The sequence below is a fragment of the Poeciliopsis prolifica genome, unplaced genomic scaffold (assembly GCF_027474105.1).
Source record: "Poeciliopsis prolifica strain line A6 unplaced genomic scaffold, Auburn_PproV2 SCAFFOLD012, whole genome shotgun sequence".
NCBI classification, from domain to species: domain Eukaryota; kingdom Metazoa; phylum Chordata; class Actinopteri; order Cyprinodontiformes; family Poeciliidae; genus Poeciliopsis; species Poeciliopsis prolifica.
The window spans coordinates 9,640,506-9,666,381 of record NW_026562387.1 but is presented as its reverse complement, the minus strand read 5'-3'; the positions used below and the strand labels follow the sequence as shown (position 1 = coordinate 9,666,381).

The 25,876-nt window shown below is 35.5% G+C and overlaps 1 protein-coding gene across 18 annotated transcripts in view; it reads right to left on the bottom strand.

Annotated features, from left to right (window-relative positions):
- Positions 1–24,783, bottom strand: part of eya1 (EYA transcriptional coactivator and phosphatase 1) — a 77,513-nt gene extending 52,730 nt beyond the window's left edge. For 15 of the 18 annotated variants that reach the window (XM_055037260.1, XM_055037269.1, XM_055037271.1 and 12 more), the window contains exons 1-2: positions 24,577–24,777; positions 15,293–15,351 (exon numbers count right to left, since the gene is read on the bottom strand). The gene's annotated coding sequence lies outside the window, so the exon portion shown is untranslated. Of the gene's footprint in view, positions 1–15,292; positions 15,352–24,576 lie in introns of all 18 variants that reach the window. The other 3 variants (XM_055037264.1, XM_055037268.1, XM_055037261.1) reach the window with 3 other exon arrangements.
- Positions 24,784–25,876: the final 1,093 nt, after the last annotated feature.

Here is a 25,876-nt window from a genome sequence, read left to right as displayed (position 1 = left end):
CTGCGCCATTCTCCTCAATGACTAAACCCAGTTACAAAAGACTTAGTGCAGTGCAAGCTGGGGTTTGTCTTACTGACAATATAGATGTGCTTCCACTATATCTGAGCCAGGAACATTATTATACAGCCATCTAACTCAACAGACTTTAACAGACACAACACAACTGGAAGATCATTTATATTTAACCTACTTCCACATTTGTCCACAAGAAGCACAGCTTGATGAATAGGAACTCCCACTGGACACCAACTCTAAGAAGGACTCCAGACTTAACAGCTGAGCTTAGCTATAGATATTACTTTGTGTATGTGCAGTGCAAAAAATTATAAATGGATTATTTGGTCATGAGTAATTCATTTCCAACTACAGCAAATATACTGAGCATCACAACTTTATAGTATGCACAAAAGTTACCATTAGAACTACAGGAACTTTCCAGTCATGGATAAAGCTGGAGAGACTTTATAATTAGCATTTCATAAAGTTTACAACAGTTTTGTAACTTTTTCATTTCAAACATAGGCTTCCAGCTCATAAGTATTTATAAAAAAGCATAAAATAAGAAGAAGAAATAAAAAACAGTACATTTGGGATGCAAAACTCAAACGTCAGAAGCTGCAAAGTGACAAAATATATTTGGTGAGAAAGTCAGGCAAAAGTTAGGAGATTGGAGTCTTAAATCAATTTCCTACTCTAAAGATTTACAGGGGTTCTGTGGTGAGCAAAGTCTCCTTGTAATTTATCACAGTGGTAAATGATCACAAGATAAAAACTGAAACAAAAAACACAACAGTTCTAGTATAATTTAGGCAGACATTAACATTTATACTACTGTTCTCACTCGAACTGCTTCCCTGATGCACAAAGGCAGTTTAGCCTCTTGGGGTGAGCAATGATTCATGAAACTATCACTTTTCTACACATAACCAATCCCATATTTCACTCAAAAGGGCATAATTGTGCTATAGTAATGTCGCTCAATTCATAGGACACCATTAGTCATGCCATTCAAACTTAGCATTTGTGATTAGTTTCTACTCAACTACATGTTGTTTGATCCTAAAAAAGTTACTTTTAGTTAACACTACATGTGGATAAAAGAAGGGAAGTTGCAGCATCTATACTCACATTGGTCAGACATGGGAAACTAAAACAATGGCAGGTGCATTTAATTATCGAGGATAAACACACAGGAGGAACATTTAGAGAGAGCACACTGTGTGCACAATTATTAGGCAAGTCTTAGTTTTGAGGATTATTTTTATTAATCACCAACTAGAGTGTTCTCAGTTAATCCAAAAATACTAATAAACCGAGAATGCTAGAAAGTAAAAATGGAGTTTGGGATTTTTTAGGAAAATATCCATGCGTGCGCAATTATTGGGCAACTGTTTCTGTGCAGAATTATTACGTAACTAAATGAAAAACACATATTTTTCCCTCACGTTTTTATTTTTATCTGTTCAAGTGAGAATTATAAATAAGTCAAAACTTTCCATAGACGTTTCTGAAGTAAAGACTCCTCTTTTTCAGCAATAGTGATACATCTTCTATTCATGACGTCTGACAGTTTCTTGATCTACTCAGAATCAACCTTTTATACAGCAGCAATCCCAGCCTCCAAGACACTGTTCGGAGAGGTGAACTGTTTTTCTTCACTTTTAATCTCCTGTTGAAGAACTGCCCACAAGTTCTCATTTGGGTTCAGGTCAGATGAGGAAAGGGGACCATGTCATAACTTTTCATTTTTACCATCGTTACTGCCTAACCATTAAGAGGAGTAGTTGAATGCAAGTGATGAAGTTTTGTCCTGCATGAAAAATAACCTTTTGGAAGATGTAGACTTCTTGCAGCCACATTTCTTGTGGCTATTTTGACTATTTGAAACAAAGTGTTTGATCACACCTCAACATCTTAGTAAGTTCAAGATTGCTGCTTCCTTATGAGAGACTTTTTGTAATTACTGAGTTTTTAAAAGTTCATAAATAAGTAAAAGGAGATGCTAAATAATTACATCAATCACATCTTGATCTAGGGTATTTAACTTTCAGATCACATCACAGACAGATGAGCATCACCTGCACTGGTTAAATCTATTAAGCATTCAAGTTTGTTTAGTTTAGACTTAGAAAATATGACTAAAAATGATCTTGCGATCAAAATACTCTCTTGGCTCATAATTGTCCTCAGTGTTAATTCATATGTCAAATGAATGTGCAGCAACTTTGTTATGACACAAAAGAGGATAGTGATCTCTTTATTTTCAGAGATCGTCATGGCAGAAAAGTAAGAGCTTAAAAACTAAAAACAGTTTTTTTTTGTAAATGCAGGATTATTTAACAGTCTAAGTCTTAGTTTTAAGAGAAAAAAACAAAATTAAGGGATAAAGAAAAAACACTGTTTATGTTTGGAAAGATATCTTGAGCTAGGAGTCAACAATCAGATTCCCACAAATTGATACTGTTTATTATGTTTTCCTTTTACGATAGCTCTTACTTTTTGTGTCCTGTCAGTGGACAACATCTGCTGATGTCATCTTTTTAGTAGGAATACAATGTGTTTTCTATCTACAGCAAAAAAAATAAAAAATAGATTGGCAGGCTTCCAGATGCTATAGTAACGGATGTTATTATGGATATATGTAAATGTGAATCTGATTTAGAGAACCATTTCTTTGCCAACAGAGAGAACATTTGTGATTTATTTATGTTTTGTACTTTTTTCCATTTTCTGCCTCTAAAATACAATAAAGGAGTATTTCAATGGAGGCCCAATCCACACGCTAAGTCCTGGTGGCTTCCATTTATTATTATTACTTTTCACAGTAATCATAATTAGGAAGGAAGACAGCCTTTCGTACACTGTTTTTTCTGAAGACTATCTTTGTGCTGCCACCATTAAGTACACAGGAGTGCTGTCAAAGTAAATTTAAATATGACAATATAACCAAGTCTTTATCATTCAAGATAAAGGTGAGCAAAACAAAAACCAAAAAATCTACATGTTCCTAAAAATGGAATAATAACTAATATTGCCATTGCACAGAGAGCACAGACTTCCTGATGCAGCACATTTTTTTTACAAACACATCATTGTGAGGTATGCCACTAAAACTTAATGATATGCAGTATTTGTTTCCTCTTGAGGTGTTTGCAGCAGCAGTTTTCCTGTTAAAGGGTGACTTCCTCTTGGAGAAAATGGAGTTTGCAATGAACTTTCCACAAAACACTTAGTCTTTGTTCTTGTAAGGAAATATTGACACACACGCACACTGGTGCAGTTGGTACCATTGTTGCCTTACAAGAAGGTTCTGAGTTCGAAACCTGGCCCAAGGTCTTTCTGCATGGAGTTTCCAGTTTCTCTCTGTGCATGTTTGGGTTTTCTCTGTGTATTCTGGCTTCCTCCCACGGTCCAAAAATATGACTGTCATGTTGATTGATCTCTCTAAACTCTCTTTAGGTGTGGGTGTGTGCATCCATGTTTGTTTGTGCTGTTTTCTCTGTGTTGCCCTGCCAGGATGAGCCCGGTCTCTCTCCCACTGGAGGTAGGCACCAGCAGTCTCATGACCCCACAGGGGATAAGTGTGTTAGATAATGGATGGCTAGAATGGACGAAATATCCATCTCATCAGGAACATGAACTGATTTTTAAAAAAAGCATCAATTATATTTGTAGTGTACAGTACATATTCTTGATTTTATTAGCTTGCAACACTATAGTGGGAAATGCGTAAAAAAAATATTTCTGGAAAATTATTCATCAGAAGCATATGCTTACAAAAGTTTTTTTTTCTTGTTAGTATTTGGATTAAACTGCTTAGTACAAGCTGATATATAGAGAGGATTTTCAGAAACAGTAGAGAACGCAAGTGGTTTTTTTGGGGGCGTTGCAACAGAGCGCATACCATCCTGGCATTAGCTTTATGCCCCATTTACAGAGCCGGTTTTCAGTGAACCCATTTGTTGCAATCCAACTGCTCGTTTATTCATCTAGAGTGATTAGACTCTCTCACAGCCGTACACCCCCTGTGGAGGTGTGAAATAGTTCACAGGTGTAAAACACAATGGCAGGTAGCACTGTACTGTGCATGCTACTTAACCAGTTCAGTATAACACAACTTCTGATACAGAAAATGTGTTAAATAAAGAGATAGATTATTGTTTCCCAAATGAGGGGGTAGCTAGTGAGGTGAAAGCTAAGGGTCAAAAGCGCATGTGAGTTTCGACAACTTGCTAAAATGACAGCACCATATATTGCCTTGCCATAAAACTACAGAAGAAACAAGGCGTCTAAACATGGAACGTGTTCCCAATCAAAATCCAACAATACTACCAGTTGCTCCTTTTTATCCCAGTTCATTATTCCTCTCATCCTTTCAATAGTCCTAAACACAATCATCAGAATTCTCCTGCAAAGTATGAAAAGTTCTTAAAATACACCTGAAAAGCCTCACAATTTAATTCAGCCTATGTACAATTTGGAGGTGTGTTTCCGCTTTTCCACAGTTAGGAGCCTAGCACATAAAAGCCACTGAACTACAGGGGTCTGATCATCAAAATGTACTAATATTTTCTAGCCATTTGCTGAGATCGTTTTTATTGTAACCACAGCAGTGTCTGTACATAAGCTGCACAATAGAGTTCAATATAGACTTGTTAAATTACATGGAAAGCTGCCAGTTTGGTGTGGGTGTGATTAGATTGTTGCCTTGGCGAGAGGCCAGTGCTGCCACTTGTCCTTCAACTTCTCTGATGACTAATCCTCGCATGTGTGTTCAGACTACATGTCATTGGTTAGCTACCACTGCTGCAGTAACACTGGTCCAGACAGGGGTACCCAGGATATAATAAATGCAAATGTAAGCAATTGATTAGCGTAATTTTTATAAATGAATACTTTTAAGACCTTTTCTAAAGGACAATTATGAATTAAAATCAAGACAAACATGTTGCTTAAATTACCCAATAGAGTTATATTAAACAAAACCCATGTCAGCTTAAAAAACGGCACTTTTCTATATTGAGTACTTGAGTACTTTTACAACTAGAGTATTTAACTTGAACACTTTCCTAAAGTGAATTTTAAGAACCAGAACAAGTCCTAGGAAAGAGTTTGCCATGATGAGGAATCCAGGATTGGATAATGTAGAAGAATGTTTAGAACTTGTCAAAACAAGCAATTATGAACTAGTAAGAAAACTCCAGGAACAGAATTATTTTTGCACACTTTTAAGAAAGACTCAACATCCAGGAGTAAATTTTGACTAATATGTTTGTTTTTTCTCAGAGTTTGATAATACTTAGGTTCCTCGGCCAACTCGCAATACTATTGAATATATCAACACATTTTTTAAAATAAAAAAAGTTGTAAAAATAAGCCCATGTTGGATGTATTTGGAAATTTAATACATGACTAAATATTTGTTATTTTATGGTAAAGCTTTCACATTTAATTCTAGTTAAGATCCAATATTGAGGGTATTAAATTGAAGAGTTTCCAATTTAATAAAAGTCTTCAATTTATTAATTGAAGACTGATTGAGGAAAGGGATTTTGTTCTGGAAACACTGCAGAAGAACAGCCCTGGCCTTGTAGGGATCCTGCCTGTTCTGGCTGACTTATGTCATGATGTGACTCTTTGTCTGGTGTAATGATGAGGAACGTTGATAAAATATATTACCATTTTAATTCTATTATGCCACTAATTTTCAGCTAGTTCTTGATATGTTTTACGTATTTAATAAAGCAGTACAATAAAAAGGAACTGAATATTTGGTATATTCAACAGTAACAAATTTAATGTTTCCTACTATGATCTGGCTCTGTTCAGTGGTACAAGTCAACATTAGAAGGACTGATATTTACTTTATGTGTTGTCTAGAAAGTAACAGAAAAATACGAAGAAAAAGCAATAAGATATTTTGGAACTGGAGTTAAACTTTCAAGTCCTTTGCCTTTAGGAATATTTTTTTTTCCTTAAATCTGGACCGTAAATCTCTTCACAGTGAATACATATTTTATGATGTGATGAAAACAGATAAATTCTCCTTTTAAAACTACATTGTTGGAAGAGAAATGTGATATGTTTTAGTGAACTCTGCTGATATATCCCTGATTCAGCAGGACTTTGTTAAAATCAAAAATGAAGCCACAACAAGTCTGCTTATGCTGGGAATCGCAGATTACTCCAAAATAAACACTGCATTTGTTACAGGGATCCATTTCTACAATGAGAAGCATAGTGCACACAATGGGACATTTGGTAATGGACTGTGAAGTTTTTATCCTTTTGATTTGGTTACTTTATGACTGAAACAGCAGGTGTTTTAGTTCCAAAAACATCTAGTTGGCTCAAGCACAACACCAGAAACATTGTCTTCTTTCAATATGTGACTTAGCAAAGCTTTCTGAGCTTATGTCTACCAGCTAGACAGGTCCAAAAGTAGCTCAGCAGCCTTGTATTGAAACAAACAGTAGCAATAGTTCATATTACTTACTGGAGAACTAAATGTTTATAGCAAAAAATAAATAAATAAAATAAAAACTTCTATTGCCACAGAAACAAGGTGGAAGAATAGAGCATTTTGTAGGTAGAACAGGTAAAACTAGTCAGACCATTTAGAAGACATTTTTCTCTCAACGGGAACTGTCAAAAGATTCGCAAGGGGTAATTGAGAGGTTTGTTCATTTACTAGGTATACAGCTCCAGCATCTTAAACTGCTCACGAAAGAATGAAAGAAAGGACAAAGAGCTTGCTAGTTCTTTTTGTTTCTTTTTTTAAAAATCTGCCAGCGACTTATCTCCATAGGAAAATCCAGTTTCCTAACAATAACGTCTATGTTGTGTTCAAGAATATAATAATTCATAGGCAATTTTAATTATTTTATTTCTATTTCTATTTCATTTGAATTTATATTCTATTTTGTTTTGTATATTATGCTATGTTATTTGAAAAAAGACAGTGTTTTTCTCTATGTGATTGACTGATTATTTGATTGATTTAAAATGCATACAATTAGGTATAGATTAGAACATGTAATAATACATAAATATATATGGCAATGTAAAAAGGAAAATTGAAAAAAAAAAATTTATTAAATTTTTGTGCATCAGGTGCACTTTTTATTTAATATGCAAAAAACCTAAGTTTGCTGAGATTCAGTTTGTAGCCAAATTCTCCCAAATATCACAGCTAAAATAAAAAAATTGTTCAATCATTTAGTAATACAAGGATTACCATTATTTTACTCCCGGTATCAAAGGTTTCCTGATAAACAGAAACTACTGTAGGTAAAGTATATTTTAAGTGTAAAAACCCATATATTGTTACCTGTTGCATACAATCGAATGCACATTCCATGTTTCTATACAGTAATCTTTCTATGAGGGCCTTTATTTCCTCACTGTATATCTAACAACATTACAAGCACATCTGGATTAAACTTCAGGGAGACGGCCCTGGTCCATTCACAGCATGATGACTAAGCAATTTACAAAATTACAAGCTGGCTGAAACCCTGCCCTATAGAAGCCCCAGACTGTGCCTGAATTATTAATTAGGTATTGATGAAGGCCTGATAAATGCACCCAGCTCTCCAGCCCAATGACATCCTTGTCTTAGATTAAGTCACTTCTGCTGTTTTGTTTCCTCTAAGCTCTTATCTGTTCGCGACACTTTTCAATGTAAAATGTGCTACCTCAATCATAAATTTCACAGTGTCATCTTACAGATCTCAAATGTGCAATTCTGGCTGCCCAGTAAAAGCAAAAAAAAAAAAAAAAAGCATATTATCAAACCAGCTAATTTTAGTTTTACACAGTGTAACAATCTTCCCCAATTCTGCTGGCCAGACACCAAAGTGGTTTAACGTGATCACACTTGGGGAATCAACCTACTAATCTGATGGAAATATGCAAGAATCAACAAAGAAAGGAAACAAGGTGTGATTACTTTTCTGGTGCAGGCATTGACTGAAAATCTAGTTAGCTTTAAGTAACTCAAATTAAATGTACTAAAAATACATATATGCGTTTTTTTACAGCTATGTGAATAGCTGTATAATTGGGACCATATTTAATACCATGACAGGCATTTAAATATAATTATGAAGCAGTTCAACAGCCTGTCTAACCGACCTTTGCGTCTGGACATCTTCACCACTGACACATTTAGCAGCTGCACAGCACTTAATAAATTACACCTTTAACAAAAGGAAAAGGTATTGAATTGAAAAATGTTTAGCCCTTTAATGCATTATTAATGGTGTCTCTCCCTCAAATCGGTCACTGATGAATAATTAAAATTAATCTCATTATGGCTGTTTTCATTATAAGGTAATTTAATTAAATGAAAGCTCAAGGACCTTTGTGGGGCCTATAGGCCACTAGGGGCCCCATGCTCTGCTCCTCTAATGGATCGAAAACAGTAGAGTGCACTGTTAATGCACAACAGCCCATACATTTTTTAATGGATTTCAGTATGGGCAGATCAATGATAACCTGTCATCTTTTTAGCCTGTTGAAGTCTTCTGGGGACCACTGTGAGATAAATCCCTCAACAGAAACAGCAAGAATATCTTTGCACTCAGATGAAACCTTCTGAACAATGAGCAAATACATTTTTGCATTATTTTTAGAAGAACATTTCTTGATTGTTTTGTGATAATAGGCACTCCTAAAGAGAGAATACAAGGATTACCAATAATAAATGACAATGCAACAAGAGGTTGCAAAATAAAGAGTAAAGAGTAAGCCTTTAAGTCTTTTTGTCCATATTGCAGTTAACATCCAGAATACTTCAGCATGAATGGTGAATGGTACAAGGTGTACACCTGATACCAAACAATAAATGATATCTGAGTCAAATGGGAGCCATTAAAGACCTTCTTAGTGAAGGAGAAGAGGGGCTGAAGAGGAAGAGAGTATCTAGGTTTGTCTTTGCTCAAGGAGCACTTAAGCACTCTAATTATTACATTGCAGTAAAGAGGCACTCATATAACTCACACTTAGAGGACTTTAGCCACTTTTCCTCTGCACATGCCAAGGTGTCTTGGCTGTCTACAAAAGCAGCTTACCAAATAATGAGTACACAATAACAATACTTCAGTGTTCAACTACAAATCTGTGTAGTATCTGCTTTAAAAGATTAGCTGATAATAAAAATACTGTCTCTTAAAATCTTATATTTGTACAATCAAGCATGCTATTAGAGCATGTTTGATTGTATAAAGAAGTTCAGAGTACATCCAGCATGTGTAGGAATAAGTCCTTTTACTACATGCTTTCAAATAGATGATGAATTATTGCAAGTCAATGATCTGATTCAATCATCTTGAGAACTACGTGGAATAAGTGCAGCAACTCAGATGCCCACAAATGCAGTACGGTTCTGACATGTGCATAAGACTGGATGATACCATTACTGAATCCTGTGCTATACCATGCAAACTTTTTGTCTAAATACTGATGAAGATTCACTCAGCTCTGCTCTTTGAGGCAACGTCAATATCTGTGGAGCACAGAACTTTCAGCCCAAGATGATCAGGTAATGACTAAGTATGTAAAAAGAACAAGGACATGTCTAATTTTTCTGCAAAAAGAAACTTATCCTGTCATTGTTAAATTCACACCTTTCCTCCCATAGACACGTACAGTATCTTATAAGAGTATACTATAAACACAGGTACTAAAGTAAGTTTTTTCACCTCTATATCCATGTGAAAGGCATTTTATAAAACCTAATGTATATAAAAATGTATGAAATAATCTTACTGCATAAGTAAGAATAAAAGCTGTTCTCAGTTATTTAAATTACAGTGGCTTCAGTTATAAATGTCGAATTATGCAGTGAATTGTCTTAATAGTTAAAGGGTAAGAAACTGATCAGACTTGTTTTTCCCGAATTAAAAATAATTTTGTTTCTGCTGTGTGAAATGCCCTTCTAACACATGAAATGTTTTGTCAGTAATGCAACACTCATTGTTACAGCAAAAAGAAAGCAAAAATACACACTGGGCCCAAACTTGATTACTTTTCTTATCATTTTCAAAATAAGTTTGTTACTTAGACCTTCCTCTGTTTGCCAGACGTATATAAAGTAAATGATGAATACAGTTATTTTTGCTTAAATCACAGTGGAAAGTGTATATATATGCACATCAGGTCTGCATTTCAGAGAGGAAATCTTTAACATAAACATCTGCATTTTGTGAAAACAACTGGGTAATTAGTTTAAGGCATAATAAGCTAGAGTAGGCACACAATGAAAGAAAGCATTCTGGCTTTAAAATGAATAAAAATTGATTGTGTCCCAATAAAAAACGAATTGGCAGAGTGTTAACTGGATTCCACATAAACGTCTGTAGCAGTCCCTGGCCGCTTTATTGTGTGCTAATGCAATAGAGAACACTTAGCAATAAATGCTCCTCTCTGATGAGCTCACAGAGGCTTTCCAAGATGGCCTGATGAAATTGTAAAAATTAGATTTCAGCTAGCTGCTAATGACTCCTAAAACAAAGGAAAATCTCCAAATAGAATTAGCCTGCCCTCTTCTTCTCTAAATACATCATATGTAAATTACTGTCATTTGGAGAAATATGCTTGCCTGGAAGGTAAAGCCTTCATTAGGAAATCTCAGTAGGTTTGGGACTCAAACCAGAACTCCTCCAGGACATTTAAAAAGTTTGAGCACTAAGTGAAGGTAGGTATTGTTCACTCATAGCAGCAAACCATAGGCATGACTTACAAATTAATTTCATATTATCTTTGTCAAGCGGGACCAATTTTGCCCCAAGGCTGAAAGCATAAATAGCTTCAATAAGAAACAAATAATTTATGTAAAATTGCATTTCTGTTATCCATTTTTGTATTTCATTTAAAATCCACAAACAGCATGTTCGCTTAGATACAATATCTTCTTTAAATCACTTCATTCATGCATAGAAAGCAATATAGTATCGCACTGAAAGTTATTTAATACTTTAATTAAATGACTGAAAGGCTGATACATTATGATAGCCACTTAGAGAATTATATACTGTTACTATATTAAGCTTTTAACAAGATGGACTAACAATCCATCAAAATCTGCTGTGAATGCTAAAAGTTGCCTTAAAACTATTATAGATTATAGTTTTACAGAATAATATCATTCATAATAAAATATAAGGCCTGCTTGCATGTTTGCCCTTAAAAGTGCCCTTGACTGCATTTCAAGTGCATGCATATTTTTAAGAACATGTATTTCAGCTGCAATGTATGGATTCATTTAAAAATTGGTTGAACAGGTGTTATGTCTGAATGTTTTACTTGCCAAGGACAAAAGAACATCCATTTTGAATATTTTACATAAAGCAGGAAAAATAAATCTGGATAATGACTCAGATTGCAAACACAAGATTCTACTATAAAGACTTTGAAACCAGTAAGGTCAGACTGCACTGCTTTTAAGCTTTGGTTTAGTTTTTTTCACCTTCAGACTTAAATACTTTTATATTTCAACTTATTTTTAATGACTGTTTTCCATAGATTAAAAATTCAGCTTTTGTTAAAAACAAAAAATAGGCTTAACATGTTGCTTATGGGGCACATTTCCAATTTCACCAGTCACCTCCTGGTAAGCATTGTTTATAATGTTGAGGTTTTTTGCCAAGCTGAGGCAACATGTTTGAGTCCAACTCATTTAGCAGAATTGACTTTTTAAACTCATAATGTTTTTATGATGCTTGGCTGTGAAATATCTTCTGTAAATCATAAAAATTTCATACATCAAATATCTAAATTCTGATGGTTAAAGTCATTTTAATGAAATACAAGAGAAAGTGTGTAAGTCACTGGAGTTTTCTACTGCTATATGCAGTTAAAACAGCACTGTCCCTTTCTCACTTGTGACTGCAGAAATATAGAAAGGTGGATGAAAGAAGTAATCAAAAATTGTCCATTTGTCTGACACCCCACATTATATTAATGAGTCTTGCACTACTCTAATCCTAAAATTGAAAAAATGGGTAAACTGTGTGAAAAATCTAGTTATTTAATCTAATCCTATAAAGTTATATGCTCATGCTCATTGTTTCCATTTACCTTCATAATCTTACTTTATAAAGGAAAAGTGCAGGTTACCCAGGTGTTGTCTTTTTTAGTTTCTCTAAACAGTCTGCATATGTGTCTGAACTGGATGCTTGTGTTAATTAAATGTCTGTGAAATGGACACAAAGTGACAGAATTTCACAAATTCTTCATTTTTGTTGCTCTTAAAGTGCTTTGTTCTCATTTAGAAAAACTGTGAGAAAGTCGTATATAAGTGAAGATAGGAAAGCAGTTAGAAAACAATCTACTGGTTAGTAGAGATGTTCTAAAGCTCTACTTATCTCCATCAGTGGTTTGTTGGACACATGTTTGCAGGACTGGAAGTGGCAGAAGGGCTGCACGGCTGTGAAGCTTGAGTGTTTTCTGGGGGTCACTCTTGGGGCAAGAAGCAGACTGCAGCTGTGGGGTATTTCCACCATCCATAAGCACCTATGTATTAATGGGCTTACACAAACTGAAAAGCAAAGCTTACATCTGTCAAACCAAATACGAGGAGGTATCCTATATCCTCATTTTCCGCCAAAGCAAAGTATTGCTAATATCTATGCTCTAGCCCAAGGGAACAAGACAGATAATAAGGCAAGAGGGGAATTATACTGATAAAATCTGTAGCTTTTATACCCCAAAATGACACTTTTGAAATTTCTCAGCTAATTTATCCATATTTATGGATTGTACTGTACATGACATATCTGATGTATCTAAATAGTGGTTTTCTTGAAGGAGTGAAGCACCAGATTACACTAATTGAAAGTCTATACTGTGACAGAAATAGCTGTTCTCACACAGGGGCTAGACCCACTGGTGCCTTTTGCTGTCTGTTGGCGAGAACTAAATATATTTTCTGCATTCTGAATGGCATTCCACTCTAAAGCATATGTGCCAGTAGTTAGCTGTGCCCGAGAATAAATAGCTTCCTCAGCCAAGCCTTGAGACATGTCAAAGATGTGTGCACATGTATGTGATTTATTTGTTTTGGGGAGAAATATTAATACACTTGCAGCAGGTGGGAAAAAGTGTCCCTTTCTCAGTTTTTAATTCAGTAACAAACTCACAGTAATTTTTTTCTTAAAGTGGTCCAACATTTTATGTCACTGGAGTTTTTTACTGTTGTATGCATAAAAGCAGGCCAAATTTTAAGCCATTCTGACCACCTGCCCAGTGGACAAACGTCACCGGCTGCAAGGCGTTCCGGCACGTATCCAAAATGTGAACTTCTGAACCAGGGAGGCTGCTGTTTCATTCGTGCAGAAGAAGGAGGCAGCAGTGTGTAGCAACAGGCACTCTAATTTCGTGGTGGCTGAGGGAAGCTTTACATAAGTGATGTGATGTTCTGTGGCTGTCACTCAATCTCCTTCTGATTGCCAAATAAATACATGAGGCTGATTCACGTTCACGTCACCTGAAGGCTACTGGAAGATTGAATATCAGCAGCAAAAATGTTAAGTGGACATTGTCCGATGCCACTGAAGGAAGTTAATAGTTCCTTCTTTGGAAGTTTCCTGCATTTGCAGTTGATGTTACCTATTTAGTATGTGGATTTTTGAAAACAACTGAAAATTGACCTTATAACAACACTAAAAGAAAGCATGAGAGAAACATGTTGTGGTTTATGTCTGTCCTCAAGGAAAAGTTACAGTACAGGTGTAGAGTAAACACTTTGTATTTCTCTTGGACTGAGACTTGAAAATAGCTGTGCCAGCACTTGTGGACCACACACAGCTGTTAGTGCTGTGGTTTTGCTCACATCATGGAGGTTGTTGCCAATTAGTTGCCATGCCTATTTGTAGGGACTGAATGAAAATAGTTGGACTGTTCTCCAAAATCCTGTGGCCGTGCAGTTAACTAATTTAGATTTTTTTTTCTCGTAACAATCAATAAACAAAGACATAAGGAGTATTTAGAATAGTTTAAAAAATGCAGTGTCTTTTGGTCCTCTGTGTGAAAGAAAACAATTAACAAAGAGGGTATGTTATCAGCTGATCTATGCTAAAGGCTGATAAACCATGTAAATAGTGGTATTGCTTATCTTCCTATTTTAAACTACTGGGAGACCTTACAAATTATTAATAAGACAGAGACACACAAAGGGTGACATTTTTCAGCTTGTGCTACTCCTTTACAGAAAAACCCCAAGAAGTTGTGTTGAGTTTTGGTGAAGGAGACACATTTCACAGAAGTTGAAGCTTTATAACTAGCTAGCAACAAACCTATATTACTAGCAACAGTGCAAACAAATATTGGCCAATTTTCAGCATTTATTATAGTTTCTAGGATGTGTGAAATGATGTGTTTCTTCAGTATTGCCTTTTTGACACTGGTGACATAATGCAGAAGAAAGCTGCTGGTGCACAGGGAACCTTCTCTGTTCTTACTTTTTATATACCTATTTAAGAACAGCAGCCTTTCACACCACGTTCAGCAGGAAGACGCAGTAAAATGAAATGGGCAAGACCTACAGTATTTCATAATTAATAGGTAGCTCCAACAAGCGGGCTGTGCACTGACGTAAAAAGATCAACAACACATAAAGGTGATCATTCACTCTCCTTAAAATTACAGACCCCCCCAAAAAATCTTTTTTTTTTTTTTTTTTTTTTTTTTGCAGAGGGTTATTCATTTTACAAAAAGAAAACAACAATCTGTTTGAATTGAGTCAGGCCTTTTACAATGTCTGATTGCTCTGTTTCATTTGGACGTCCGACAGAGTTGCTACTCTACCTGGCTAAATGATCTAGTTTGTTGCTAAGGTGGTCCTTGGCTCTTTCCAGGTCACCACCTGCAAGCAGTACTGTAAATTACTCGGTGGGCCTAATTGCCCGTGTCCGCTATGTTACTATAAACTACCACTGGTGTGCTAACTCTATTGTCAGGTACTTCATCAATGCACTAGATTTATTTCTCAGACTTAACTTTGAGGACAAGAGTAAGTGTTCTTTGGTATTGGAAACCTTTTTCGGCATGCAAAATTAACCACCTATTTTCAGTGACATCTGAAGGGTTAGAAATGATAGCAATAATGTTATCAACCAAAACCATATGAGCTCTTGCCTCCTCCGTACGTGCACGTACAAAAAAGCACAATAGATCCAGATGTTGCTCAGAATGACCCTACCTAGGGGGGTATGAGGCCATTATGCCAGTCAAACACTGTAACACTTTAAGTCACAGCCCTAAGGCAGAATGGTGAAAATGTGTTTCTTACCTCACACATGCGCCAGTAGCAACAGGGACTGAAATGAGCTCAGATTTCCCTTTGTACACCTAAAGCAGGAAAAAAATGCAAATTTTTAATTACTTTAAATACCTTTTTTTTTTTTTTTGCTTCGTTATTTTAGATTTTTCCAGCGACATAAAATGATTGTTTAAAAGTGGAACAGACAATTAACCCGTTAAATCCCAATTTTTTTTCTGCAAAATAAGTGCATGCATTTCCATCCTTGGACCTCCCGAACACATGATATTTATAAATTAATAAATTTTATGTTGGTTATGTTCATAAAAATGTAGATTTTATATTCAGCAACAATGGTTGCTGGTGGGAAACTGCATAGTCTGAATTTTATACATATAAAAAAAATATGACATGCACAACCTATTATAACAAAGAATGGTTCCAAGAGTGTTCAGAAATATTTTAGATACATAAAGATTCAATGCTACATCCTGCAGATGTCATTGTCTCAATGTGACAAATGACCTTTGACCCCATTTGGTCATTTCATCAATGAGAGGAAATTCCCTCTGTTCCATCAGACCAAGAAGCACACCTTTGCTCTGTCCTAAAGTAGTTTCAGGCATGGCGTCATCTTGTCGCTGTCATTCTGTGCATAAGCCACATTTTGTGGAAAGGCTCGAATTTTAGGGAGCGAAATAGGGGAGGGTTTCAACTCTGGGAATGACAGTAATGTAAAAAAGATCATTTTGAGGTTCCTTCAGATCTAAAATATCTGATAGTTTTAAGCTGTGTGGGAACATATAGAATAAATAGCGCAGCTATGGACACATAGCATAGTGTTATCAAGGTATTATGCTTGCCGCAAGCATTCACTTTTCTTATGATCAAAAGATGAATGAAGGGATACACTTTTCTTTACATATCAGTAGAAGATACTTGAAAGAACATATCTTAAAAATATCTTTTGTATTTGTTTATTAAAAAAATTTTACTGACTTCCTCTTGTAGAGGTTTGTGACTGACATTAACCTCCAGTGTTACAGGCAGGAAGTAAAGAGGTCTGGTCATGTGACCTTTCACACTAGAAACATAAAATTGATATTGCTTAGAGTAGACAGATAATTATTTTATTTTAAAACTTCAATCAGCTGCCAAAAGTCAAAACAACTGTTCCAGAGCTTCCAGAAGTTAGAAAAAATGTCTGGCAACAATTGTTGCCAGTGGGATTAAATAGGTTAAGGTGAAATTATTTTGAAATGACACTCTTCACTACTGATTCTCAAAATCTAGACTCAGAGGTTTGATTCGATCCAGACCCTGACCATAGTACACTCTTTATTAGGGGAGCCTTAGCTGAGCCACAATAGAGAACAGTGCAGTATGGTGCTATAATTCTTGTTATTAAATTATCTTCAAACAACAACATAAATTTTGGATCAGAAGAACAACAGTTTCTGTAGAGCTCATACAAAACAACAAAAGCCATGAAAAAATATTGTGAATCTCTAAGCAATTCAGGACATGTCCTGAATTGTCAGGACATGTTATACATCAAATTGTTAACAAGTCATATCAAAACTCAGAGGAAGCATGATAGTCTAGCTCTCCACCAAATGTCTCCTTGTACAAAGATCCTCAGCACATAATCACTAACGCAGGAAACTGCTATATAAATATGTTTTTACATATATTTTTTAAAACTGTCACTATATCCTGATAATTTATGATGTAGATAATCTGTGAAAAAAAACCTTCCTCAGCCTCCTCCCTGTGGTCCTACTGCCATCTGCAGAAATACATTGCTTGGTCAGAAACAATCAATCAAAGCCATAAGGAAGGTCTTAAAACTGTGAATCACATTTGTATACACACTGCTCAACACTCCCTCCTCCCTCCTGCACCATAGCTGCTTCCCCCCAGTGGAGCCTGCCATGAATGTGCATGCTACTTAGCATGCCACCGATAAACAGTCCATCTGGAACAGTAAGTTGTTACTCCTCCATTAGCTAATGATTGATAGTGGTAAGACCTAACTTCCTCCATCGTGGCTCTGTTTGGTTTCTGATCAGGAGCAGTGGAAGAAGTAGAGGAGCTTGATTGTTTATTTATTTTTTAATATTTGTCTCATGTCATACCGTTACAACAGTTTTTAATATATATGTTGAAAACATGTTTTATAAAAGTTATCTACCGGAGCTTTAAACTGAGTAAGGCAGTTCTTTAGAAATAAGTGATAACATTGAGTTTGGCTGAAGTGTTTTTAAAACTTTACAGCAGTTTTCTGAGACCTAGCTGTTGAAGCAAAAAAGACACAAATCATGTCCAATAAATATAAATCTTCTTGGAAATTATTTCATAGCATCTAGCAAGAATAAGCAATACAAAATATCTTTAAATGGACAAAACTCTTAACCAAAGTCAATAAGTGTAGATTCTTAAACATGCAAATATACAGACACACAGAGAGAAAGAAAATTGAAAACTTAAAAAAAAGAATTGTGCTCATTATGTTCAACAAATTTGAACAAAGAGGGTCACAAACAAATTGTTATAAACATAACGTACCATTACATTTGCTTATAATTTGTAAGAAAATACCATAAAAATCATTGGCTCATCACTAGTTGTTCCTGAATCTTTAAACTTGTAAAGAACTTTTTTTTCTTTTTTACAAGATCTCTTAGAATCCCTGTGCAAAACAGTCCTTTTATTATTGATTTATTTGATATCTTTGGCAAGAATGTAAGACAGTAAAAGCACAATTTACAAGTTGAAAATGCATACAATTATACAAAAAGCTATAAACTGGTTTTAATTTAACATGTTTGAGAAAATAAATATATTTTTAAGTACCCCCAAAAAAAAACTTACACAAAACAACTTAAACTGAATAAGTTCATAACAGTGATTTCCAGCATCAAAAATGTTCAGTCAATGATAAAAAAAAAATTAATAAATTAAATTTGAAGCAATGAAATGCAGCACTGTACAGCCTGAGAACAGAGTAAACCCCGAGCATGCACAGGGGATGTGGTCAGTGTAGGGATGTCAGAAGCATAATGGGCCGCTGAGTCATAGGTTATAAAAAGCTGTCATTAGGGATTTCTGTCCTCAGCAGCTCATCACGCAGGACTTGTGAATTATTTATTAGGATGGAAACTCAAGTGGCCCGTTACTCAAAGATCGCCTAGTTTCCTGCACTATGCTTTCTTCGGGCCTGTTTATTAAAAGCATATCATCTTCTTGTTGCAATTAACGTCTGACCTATATCTGCTAGGGTGACAACTGCAGGTGTTTTATTCAACAGAGCATTCAGATTCAATATTTTTATGTTTATATTTATGTATATATACAATCTAAGGAAAATAAAAAATGCAAATGAAAAAAATTATGAGGCTTTCACTGATCAATACTGATTTCTAGTTTTTGTTTTAGATTTATCAACTTTGGCTGATTCAAATAAAAAAAGAGAACTATGTGACATGAAAGATTTGTAAAATGATGTAGCAGTTTTTGAAAAGAGAAAATGGTTTTAAATTCATCATTAAAAATAAGGAATTGTCCAAATGTATGCATTAAAGCATAAGTTTGTTTTTTCCATTTGATTTTTACCAAACAAATATAGTACATTAAAGCTTTTGGTCAATGCTTTTATAGTCTGATAATGGAGGGAGTTTTAATGCAATTAATTAATGGGAAAAACATATTTTTTTGCATGTAACATGTCAATTGCAGAAACAATGGCTGAGTCTTATTTGTGAATGAGTGTTTGGTACACCCCTAAAAATAATGGACATTTTTAATGAAAACTGTTTCCCCTTCATGTGTTTTTAAGATGATCAAAATTATTAAACTCCTATGCAGCATATCCATCCTCTACTTAACAAATTTTGGAAAAACGAAATTCAACCACTCCTTTAAATCACCATCACTTAAATTGTTCCTCTCTTTTTTTTGATAGGAAAGTCAATGCAAATCAGCTCAGGCATTTTTCCTCACTTTGTTTTGTTCTCAGTGTATGAAAATGGTTAAAAATCCCATGGGTCAGTGAAAACGATCCCCCCTCCACTCCAGTCGCCTGCTCTAAGTCAGCCAAAACATTCCAGACTTCAAAAGACGGCTTTAGCCTACCAGGGCCATTTCAGTGTCCCAACCTCCATGGCCCAGGAGGACTTGGTTATTTGGATAAATTAATTTCTGGAGTCTGCCTGAGTTGCAAAAACAACCTCCTGCCTGACAGCAAATTAGTCTAACTTTAGAAAAAACTAGAAAATATATCAGGTTAAAGAAAACATAGACTTCTTCTTTAGACCAACCTGATTTTTGTTTAACCGCTCCCCTACTTTGTTTATGATTGCACCTAGTTCTGGAAAATTTTAATACTATCATATAAAAATATCATGCAATACATCTGCAAACCAAGCTGTTGGCAGGTGAAGAGTTTCAATAGGCACCATCAGCAGAGCGGCCATAAAACACACAGGCTATGTACAGTACACAGCTTACCGCCTGTGTACCATAAAAGAGCCTGATGTGAAAGTTTAACAACTGTCAGTGGTATTAAAAAAACTGTTATAAAACTGAACTATCTTGACGACAAACATTTGTGAAGGAGAAAAAAAATATGAATCTGAGAAAAGAGACTATGAAAATAGGGAAAGGAAAACGGTTACGGAGGGAAAATTATGCAAACAGATGAAGACAATCCAGAATTAATGGTCCGCAACATTTTCAGGCACTCAAAGAGCTGTCCAAGGACACCATGGGGGGAGACTGCATGCCCCCCCCAGTAATTGGAGGAGCATGTAACTTCAAAAGTAAGGAGAATAGACTGGAGAACTCGCCTCTGAAGTTAAGTCTTAAAGCAAACGTGAAGCACATGTAGTGTACAGTAGGGAATATAGTGCATGTGTGAATGAAAATTGTTCTGTTGAGACATAAGTTGAATCAGTTTCGCTGCTTTTACAACTGACTAAGGTCTGAGCTGCAATCTTTTGATTACTGAGTTTCCTTATCGAGTTGTTCACTTTTGATGCATAGCGCTCTGAAGCTGAAACTATATATTCGATAATGTCAATAAATATTTCCGTAAAATGCAGCATTCAAAGGATGTGAGATCATGGTATTAAAATAAAAAGCTATAGCATATTTTGACCGCAAGTATTAATAAATATGTCAATCACAGTGTGGGATTGTAACCACATTCCCACAAAACAGAAGATCACAGTCCAAGCAACAGTCATTGGACCATGCAAATGTCTATCTCTATAGGCATTTGAAATTCACTATAGATTAAGATAATTTCTGACTGCAAAGTTTATCCTAACAAATGCTAATTGTAGGCATTTTTAAAAGTGTATGCAATATTAAGAAAAACGTATTCCTGTTAGCATATACTTGTAAAAAAATTAATGCTCTTGCACACTCTACCCTGGTGCTCTTCACACGGAAAGTTACAAACATTTGGTTGTGTTTGACTAACCAAGATGACAGAACACTGTCCCTCCAGACTGGGTGTGGACACATTGTGTCATGAGAAACAGTATGTATGCCTAATCGTAACGCAGCACAGTACAGGCCAGCTAACCAAGCCAATCCTACTTAAACAGCTAAGATCTGGCTGTCCGACTACTAGTGTTATGTTACTCTATGAAGAGCACAAGTATAAGAAGCAAAGTATTATACAGAATTTGGAGATTTGTTTAGAGTTTCTTGGCCCAAGTAGTAAAGATTTAACACCTTTGTCTTATTTTAAAGAGACTGTTAATCACGTCTCTTATACGTAGCAAACATATATGTACATGTATACATTTTTTTCACACATATATATGTGTACCAAAATAAATAAAAAAACCTCTTACATTATCATAATTGTGCTGATAAATCTATAACTTAACAGCAGCAATGTAATAACTATTACAATTAGAAGCAATCAGATTATGCAATAAATACATTTTATATATTTGTGTTAATACAGCAATAACCTGGTTCAGTTGTCCTTTTGGTTACAGAAAAGATAAAAACATAGGCAACTGATAGGCCCAATGTGACATCGATAGACTGATTCATCATCAGAAAATGAAATAAGTACGAATCTAAAAGCTTTCTTTTGAAAGAAAGCTGTGTTATTTTTCCTTCAAAATTCCCACCAGTTTCAGTGGAGGAACATATTTTCAACAAGCATATACTTGGAAGTGCTTGGTTTTGAGATTAAAACAAAGCAACTGATGATTGAAAAGGTGATTTTCTGGTCGATTCTGGCCAGGAATCCTAACATTTAGCCCATTTAAAGTGCCTGCACAACCTTAAAATTTGTAACATTTTTATGGAATTTTGTTTGTGCAACTTAATTTATTTTTTCTTCAATTATTAAGACACAAAAGAATAGTAAGAACACCTTAAAGCAAATTAAAGCAAAAAATAAATAGCTGCAACTTAAAAAAAAAAAAACTTATGGGCTAGATTTAAATGTTTCCTGAAATAACCTTACGAGTGCTTACATCTGACACTGATTATCCGACTACATTAGAAAAACAGAGACTGAATAATACAGACAAAGAAAACGTCATTAGTGTTTTCTGGTCCACTTTTTTAGGTTGTGATTGTTACGCCACACAGTTTGTTTAACCATGAAGACCTTCTCGCATGGCCTCCACTGAGAGGAAAGCCAACCTTCAGCAGAAAACCTCATCATAACATTTAATCAGGTGTACAAATTTGACAGCTTGATGAACTCACTTTTAGATACCAAAGAACAACTGATATCTGACAATGTTGCCTAGCAGGACAAAGAAAAAAAGCGAAACAGGGGAAAGTGCTGGCTTTAAACAGAGGATCCAGTGAGTTGTGTGTGTTCAGTGCTGCAGAACAAGCAGAGAGGGCCTGCCTCTGCAAAGACTGTAATCATGATGGCATATCTTTGACATAACCTACACTTCTGTCTTTATGATGTGCTTCAGCTATATATCATGAAAATGAGTCCAAGCCAGGGTAAAATGAAGACAAAGTGTATCATGATGGAATGGGAAAAGCAGAGAGGAACAGAATCTTTCCAAGGACCTTTGGTCCGAGGGAAGAATGCCAAGCATCGCTTGAGTCAATCCAACATACACCACGTGAAAAGAAAATGTCCATTTTTAACCTGTTATCCATCACTGTCAAATGTGGTGTGCAGGCAGAGAAAAAAAAGGAAATAATCAAACAGAAAAATGACCGCCGTCTTGGGCAGAATGGATGAGAGCAAAACCTACAACTGTTGTTAACTTAAGGCAAATGAAATTTTGACAAATGTCTCTTATGAAACTTGTACTAACGGCTCTTCATTTCACAGAGTAAAAACATGTTATTTAAAGTCAGTGAACAGCCATAACGTAATGCACAGGTAAGTTTAACATTTCTTTGATATTTTTTATGGTTCCATAACATTCAGTATTGCTACAAGAAGGTGAATGTAAATACATAGAGCACATTAATTATTTTATGGGTTTGTTTTGAAAACAAAATTCAAATGCCCATTTTTATTAGTATTGGGCAAATTGTGACAACTTTAAGCAGTTCCTAAAAGACACTTTCGAAGTCTCCAGAAAAACCTGCATAGCTGGAACCACAATGCAGGAAAATGAAAAGATACAATAACTATCCATTGTGCCATTTTTGCAGGTGGGATTTTTGGGGATGTTATATCCACAGTAAAAGCTTAAGAGAAATGATTATATTTTACATAAACTGTCCATGATGGCACATACTCACTATTCAGTTTATTTATTTGCTTCCTGTCACAACTGTAGCACAACAAACTTTTGGTCTGCCAAATTGTCTGGTTTGACAGAAAGTGAGCAGATTTATTTCTAAGTACATTCTTACTAACAATGAACTCACATCATATTTGCAATACATTTCATCAACGGTTTGCAGAAAAGCACAAGCGTTATTATTGAATGGGATTCATAAGAGCGACACATGGCATCCTTGACAACCAAAAGCAACACTAATATTGTCAATGCAATCTCCATTCAAAACAGGGAAAAACATTTGTTTCTATCAGCAAATGAAGATAGATCTGCAACTGCCATTTTTCTCACTTACCTTCACTGCCTCCCTTCAAAAACGATTTACAGTTGAGAATACAAAAAAACTCGGAATACAATTTATCATCCATTCTTTTTCAATCATATCCCCTGTTAGACATTGCAAGAGGTGATAAATTGCTTCACTAACGACTCCTTTCATATTTTAATAAATGGTCCAAAAAGTGCAGTGTAATTGGTAACTGGACCCTGCACTCAGTCATTTTGGTTTGACTGTAAAAGCACCTGTGCTGAAAACTGGTGATGCATTTACATCCTCCTGCCCCCTCACCTGCCAGCAGCCAGAGGGTGGTAGTAGAAATACAAAAATATGCACACCAAACAATTGGTTTCTCTAAATTGTCTTTAGGTGTGAGTGAGTGTGTGCATAGGTGTTTGTCCTGTCTGTCTCTGTGTTGCCCTGCGGCAGACTGGCAACCTGTCCAGGGTGTACGCCGCCTCTCACCCGAAACGTTTGCTGGAGATAGGCACCAGAACCCCCTCCCGCACTCACTATGGACAAGGGTGTACAGAAAATGGATGGACGGATGCACATCAAACACCAAAGTGTTGTGAACGCCGTGTACAAAACTCCAGTCTTACTTTTGCTCCATTTAAGACGAGAGCAAATGTTGAGCAAAAGTTGATAAGTGTACCTCTGAGTTTCTGACCACATTTTTTAGAAAACAAACTGAATCATTTTTGCAGTGTTTTAAGTTTACATATAAATAAATAAGCAATTGAATCTTCCTCCCTAAAAATTGCAGAACATTGTATGAAAAAATGTGCAAAGAACCTCTCTATAAGGGTTACATTCATATGAACAATAAATAACGAAGTATGAAAACTGGATTTTGGAAATTGACATTTGGGTTTCAGGCTGTTTTTATACTCAGTAGTACCCACTACCACTTTGTGTAACGCTCTCTAATATCACCTATTAAATAATAGCGTGGCCTTTATTATGCTCAGCAGATGAGCTTTAAATAAAGCAGCTTCCATTTAATTTGCTACGTGGTTTATTTTTGCCCGTCACAAATCCTTCTGTGACTTTAAACTCAAGTGTCGTAGCTGTCCACCAGTTCCACCGGCTCTGTCTCCGCCCATTTTAAAAACGTCTCAATAATACGCTGTCAATCAACGTCACAAATTTGACACATTGCCAGAATCACAATGGTTAAAGCGGAGAGAGAAAAAAAGAAAGAAAGAAGGAAGGAAGGAAAAAGTGCTTTCAAATACCCCTACCTTTTCACACAAAAAAAATAGCCGCTGCCTGTCACCGCATGCAACAAGTCTCCCTGTCTATGAACAAGAATGTCACAGACGCCTCCTTTTCCTCCTCCCTGCTGCTTGCTGGCAGTAGTCTCTGCGCGTATAAAACTCTAGTGGAAATGACCCTTAAAAATCGTATCATTGCTTACTGCGAAGTTCTGGCGGCCGAGTCGGAGGAAGGTTACTGTGAATTTGAAAGACATGCGCGTGCGAGTGCGCGCGCGCGCTCTGAGTATCATATGTAAGCGGAATAATTATTGGAAGAAACGGACGTTTATTCTTGCATGCATGTGCTTTTCTGTTTCTTTCTTTCTTTATTTATTTTTTCTCTACAACTTTATTGTGAGTATAAGAAATTACTCTGACAGATTTTAATAGTGTCAGATTAAAGCGAACCAATAGTTACAAGGAAGGCGCAATGCTACTGAGTTATTATTGTACCAGTAAGAATTTTTCATCTGAATTTGATTTAGAACGCCACCTATAGGCCCACATGCATATCAATAAAAGTTATTCTCAGATAAAGTGAAATGACGGCAGCAAAGGAAAAACATCAAATTTAACTACATTTTTAATGGCAAACTTTAATGGAATTTATAATGTATAAATTTCGAGATAACTAAAGTTTATTATTGGATCTTTTTGTCATAATTCATAATGAGAAAAGCAAAACAAACCTTGTGGCATCCAGAAAAAAAGTTATAAACCAGTTCTTTTCTAGAGGAAGTTAATCTTTTTTTTAGTTTTCAAGTCATTGTAATTTAAAATAGGAAAACATACTTTTGCCAAAGTCTTGTGTGTCACGAATGTAGTCAATTTCAGTGTAAAGACATAATTTCAGTTTATTATTTAATGTGTGAAATGATGGTGTCAGAAGTGAAAGTTAAAAAAAATTGCCAATCACCTGTAAAAATAATATAGAATTTAAAGTTTAATGCAAAAATGTATATGTTTTAGTATTTACCATTTCTTGCAACACCCCTTGAGCGTTTTCTTTTCATCTTGTCAGGTTAGCTTGTTGTGTTTCTGTTATAGACCATCATAAACTCAGGGCCTCAATTTGAAGTGAAAGAAAAATTATGATTGCCATTTTCTTCATGACTAAAATTTTAAAATCAATGCGTGTAATAAAAACACAAAAAGAAAACTCAATATAACAAATAAACCCAGTTGCTTTCAGAAATGACCTTTTCCTAATATAATCCAATTGTGTACAACTGAATATTAGTTGTTCTGTGAAGGCCTCAGCGGTTTCAACCAAATGATTTAACGA